The sequence below is a fragment of the Rousettus aegyptiacus genome, unplaced genomic scaffold (genome assembly GCF_014176215.1).
Source record: "Rousettus aegyptiacus isolate mRouAeg1 unplaced genomic scaffold, mRouAeg1.p scaffold_m13_p_7, whole genome shotgun sequence".
NCBI lineage: Eukaryota > Metazoa > Chordata > Mammalia > Chiroptera > Pteropodidae > Rousettus > Rousettus aegyptiacus.
In genome coordinates this window covers 21902227-21907338 of record NW_023416310.1, presented here as the reverse complement: position 1 = coordinate 21907338, position 5112 = coordinate 21902227, and the positions used below count along the sequence as shown (strand labels likewise).

General features: G+C 40.5%; 1 pseudogene; it reads left to right on the top strand.

Annotated features, from left to right (window-relative positions):
- The first annotated feature begins 1084 nt into the window (after positions 1-1084).
- Positions 1085-1203, top strand: LOC118606354 (annotated as a pseudogene).
- Positions 1204-5112: the final 3909 nt, after the last annotated feature.

Sequence of the window (5112 nt, the reverse complement as noted above, 5' to 3'; positions counted from 1 at the left end):
ACGCAGTATTAAAGGCATGGGGAAGTAGCTGTTAGTCCCCTCAGCAGGAATTTTCCTGAGGTTCCCTGTGGCCTGGCCAGCTGCTGATCAGCCAGGTTCCCATGTCTAGCAGCACGTAGCAGGCTCTGAATACAACCTGGTTTAATATTTATTCAATTTGTAAAGCTCTCATGCTTCTTTCCTATATTAATAATTATATTTTTTCTTTGTCTCTTTTGTTTGCTTAATTTTCTGTGCTTACATTAATGCAGCCTTCGACTCGCCACCAGTTAGTTGTCCACATCTCCTGCCAACATGTTCATACACGTCACCTGGTCCATCAGTGTTATCTGAGAGAAATGTCTGCCCCTTCCTGTAGTCTGGTCACCCTGCGCAGCTGGACCGCAGCTGTTGTTCTGGGGTCACCCTTCCACAAATCACTGGCCTTCCTCCTGTGTGGGATTTCCTCTTGCCTGTGAAGGGAGCAGAGTTCATCACTCAAGATACACCTCTTTGGGTACAATGATTATTTTAGACTGGTTAATTTTAAGAAACAGCAGACTAGAAGCTCTGAAAACCAAGTAGAAGTTACTTGTTTGCCTCACTGCGCTAGGCCTGCCTTGCTATCCGTGGAGAAGGCCGTAGACGTGGTGGAGGACATAGACGTAAAGCTGCATAACATTCTTGCCCTTGTTTACTGTTCATTTCCGTAATCCCCACCTACAGCATCTTCTTTTGTCTTTAACTGAAGATAATTGGGCAAGCTACTGTTTTCCTGGGTCTCTCCCACGTACACAGGAGGCATATATGGTATTAAACTTTAATTTATTTTCCTCCTGTGAATCTCTCTCATGTCAATTTGATTATTAGACTAGCCAGAAAAAACTAAAAGGGTAAAAGAAAATTTTGTTTTTCTCCCCAATTATATTGTTTTCCTCTTCTTCGTCTTAATACCAATTAAGATTGAGAATATCCTACCGAAACTTCTTGAGAAAGAAGAGGAAGTACATTTTGGAAGCACATCTTGGATGTCTGAAAATGTTCTTATTCTATCCTCACACTTTACCGATGGTTTGCCTAAGTGTAGTATTAAAATACAAAATTTGTCTATAGTCATGCTACCCTGAACAAGTCCGATCTCGTCTGATCCCGAAAGCTAAGCAGGGTCGGACTGTGTTAGTACTTGGATGGGAGACCCCCTAGGAAGACCAGGTGCTATAGGCGGAAAAAATTTAAAAAATAAAAAATTAATAAAGGATTGTAAACTGCAATTTGTGAGGTCAAGTAAGGGTTGCCTCACCTAAAAAATAAAAAAAATAATTTAAAAAAATTTTAAAAATACAAAATTCGACTGAGTAAATTTGAAGATATAATGGACTTTTTAAGTGATTCAGGAAGGGGATAGCATCTGGCACTAGAAAGAAATTTGCTCTGAGGGGTTATACAAAATGGGAAGTTTTTATAGGTAGAAGGGTGGGGCAGGGGGAGCTATTAACAAAAGAAAAGAATGAATTACATTTAGACTAGGACAGGTTCTTTTGGGAGAAAGGGAATGGCAGAGGTTTTTATCATGCAGATTGCTTCTTCTTTCCCTGGGGTAGAATGCGGATGGAGTGGGTCTCCCTGATTGACTACCTACTGGTGCCTGACCAAAAATTCCAGACTGGTTGATGAAGATTATGTTTCTTAGGCTGAAACCACAATTAGGTCAGGTATTAAATCTAGGTTTGGTATTATGGGCTTTAGCACAAGTGACACCATTTCGGGCCTGTGAGTTTCTTTTTAACAGTAGAAATTTAGGCTGCAAATTGTTTTCTCTCAGAATTATGGAGTCATGGCTCCACTGCTCTAACATCCAACAATGCAGGGAAAAGACTGATGCCATTTGATTCCTGCTCCTCATAAGTGTGTTTCCTCTCCGAAAGCCTGTAGGATCTTATCTTTGTCCCAAGCATTCTGAAATTTCACAATGATGTGCATTGATACGGGTCTTATTTATTCCATGGGCTGAGCGCTTGGTGGGTCCTTTCAATATAGAAATTCTTATCTTTCAATTCTGGAAATTCTTCTCTATTGAGTTCCTCCCTCATTTTGCCTCTTCTCTTGTTCTGAAACTCCTCTTGTTTGCATTTTAGAATTCTTAGAGTAATTTCTATTTCTTCTTATCTTTTCTCTCAGATTCTCTATCTGTCTTTTTGCTCTATTTGCTGGAAGATTTCTTCATCTTCATCTTTCAACCCCTCTATTGGGTCTGTCATTTTTGCTGTCACATTTTGAATTTCTAAAAACTGCTCTCTCTCTATGAATGTTTCTTTTTAATAAAATATTTTGATCTTGTTTCATGGTTATAATATCTTATCTCCCTAAAGATATTGACATAGGTTTGACACACACACACACACACACACACACACACACACACTCATTTTCTTCTGTCTTACAAAGTGTCTGCTTTCTTTAAATTGCTTTTTTTTTAAAAAAAAATGGTTTTGCTTTCTATCTTTTATATGAGGCTTTCCTCATTTCTGATGGTCCTTGGTTATTTGAAGCACTAAAATCTGTTTGAAAGCTTCAAAACATGGGTAGCTCCTGTTGAATATGAGCTTTGTTTTGGGGTGATCTGGCTGGAACCCCCAATGTCGGTATCTTGGGGGTGTTTCCTCTTGATCTAGTCAGATTTCCCAGAGAAGACATGTGCAATTTTCCACCATGGAGGATAAAAACCCGGCTGTCAGTGTTCTGACAGTTGACTGTTTCAGAAATTTTGTATAGTGAGAAATTTTGTATGTTATATATAGAAATTCAGGTTTCATCTTCACTTTGCCACAGCTACCTGAGAGTTCAGTTTTCTCAGGATTGTTGCCATGCTTCGAACATGTCGCTGCCATTGTTTTCTCGCCCATTCTTCCTACCATTGTCAGCCATGCCTTTTAAAAAGAATTCAGGGTTAGGAGAGGGAGTGAAGAGAGAAGATCTATAATCTGGAATCCACTATTTAATTGTCTTTTCTCTTCAGTTTTGGCTTCACACAAAAATTTGGATTTGTATAGATTAGATGCTCACATGTTTTGTCTTACCAGGGGTTATAGTAATATTTGGTGAGTATTCTATGGTTATGGCAAACATACGATGAAAAGATTGGAGAAGGCTGCCCTGCCTCTTGACCATAGAATTAGGCCATAACGGATCCATACATCAAATAAGGCAAGGAGCTGGAAGAAACAACAGGTATATAGGTTGAAGATGTGAAAGAGCCCATTATTAGGAAATGAGGTTTAAATAAGATAAAGTGGAAAGAATTGGGATGAGATTAGTGAGAGGCAGAAATGGGGAAAAGTAAGCTCAGAGTAGTTCGAGGCTGTGTATGTGACCTTGAATTAATTAAAAAACATGAAATTCCTCCACCCTCGACCTGCTGCCATGGCAATTGAGGGCAATACCAAGACAGCCTGAGCCTTGTTTTTGTCTCCCCCTTCCCTAATGGAAGCACACCTGTGGAGAAAGCCTGTGTCCTCACCTGTAGCATGCCCTGGCTTGCCACCTGGCCCACAGGGTTCTTTCTTGTCCATCACTGCCAAGGGCATCGGGTGAAGGATTTGGTCTGAAGCCAAAGCAAACAGCAGCTGAGAGACACACAACAGTTGGCGTCTGGCTCAGATGACTCTGGCGCCTTGTTAGACAACCCTTCTTACCCCCAAAGAAGTCTTCCTGGCTCAGTGAAAACTATAACTAACATTCGTGCAATGCTTTGGGGTTTAACAGGCACTTTCACATAGAGAGTCTCATCCCATCCTCCCAACTATGCTGGTGGTAAGTTTTATGATTCCCATTTTACAAATGAAGAAATTTCCAGCTCCATCCCTGGGAACTGTGTGACACCGAGTGAGTCATTAGTTCTCTCTGGACATCAGCTTTCTTAGTAATAAAATGGGAACGAGACTTATGACAAAGTTGTTTTGAAATTTAAATAAGATTATGTATGTATCATGTTTGCATACAGTCAGCACCCTGTGAATGTTCTTTCTACATTTCTGCTTAAATGATTTACCCCCAGTTCACTGAGCCAGAGAGGGAAGATTTGGAGTCACCACCTGCATTGGCCACTAAGGAGAAGCCATTTCTAAAGGGAGAGATGAATAATTTATAAACAACAGCTTTGGCGACTGTGATAGATTATAGGGATAATCCCAGCAATTTCTTCCATCCCTAAGTGCATGCTCTTTTGCAATGTGGAATTGTCATCCTTCTAATAAAAAGTGGAGTACATTTCCCCTCCCCCTTGAACCTGGGCTGGCCCCGTGACTTGCTTTGATCAATAGAATGAGTCAGAAGTGCCAATGGATTTTGAGTGTCTACATTCGCCTTCTGATGCCCTGTGACTCTCATGGCAGGAAAGTCAGGCTGGTCTCTTTGAGGATTATGGACCACATGGAGAGAGAGAATCAATCATCCCAATAGTTTAAGCCATCACTGCTGAGGCACCAGACATGGGACTGAGGTCAGCTGGAACAGTCAGCCCCCTACTAGCATCTCCTCCCCACCCCTCACTTGCTCAATGCCAGCAGCATACTTGACCCCAGGTAAGACCAGCAGAGGAACTGCCCAGTTGAGCTTGGCCCAAATTAAAGAATCATGAAGAAATACATGATCCTTGTTTTAGGCCAGTAAATTTGGGGTAGACTATTGTGCAGAATAAATGAACAGATCTATGACCAAGATAAGTTGCTAAGACACTGTCAGGAATATAGTATAGACACTGAAATCAAGTACAAAAGGAACTCACAACATTATCTTTCTCCTTTAAATTATGTTTGATTAAACATAAATCATTGAGTGGTCCTTTTGACAAAATATAGAACTATGAACCTGATGAATTTACAAAGTCTTACTCTTCTGATACATGTAATTCTTTGGATGAATAGATATGGTCTGATCTTCCATTCAAGGAGCTCAAGCACAGAGTCTCATTGATTCCCACCTCATCTTTCAGACCATAAAAACAAACAATCCAATCAAAAAATGGGCAGAGGACCTGAACAGACACTTCTTCCAAGAAGACATACAAATGGCCAACAAACATATGAATAGATGCTCATCATCGCTAGCTATTAGGGAAGTGCAAATCAAAACCAC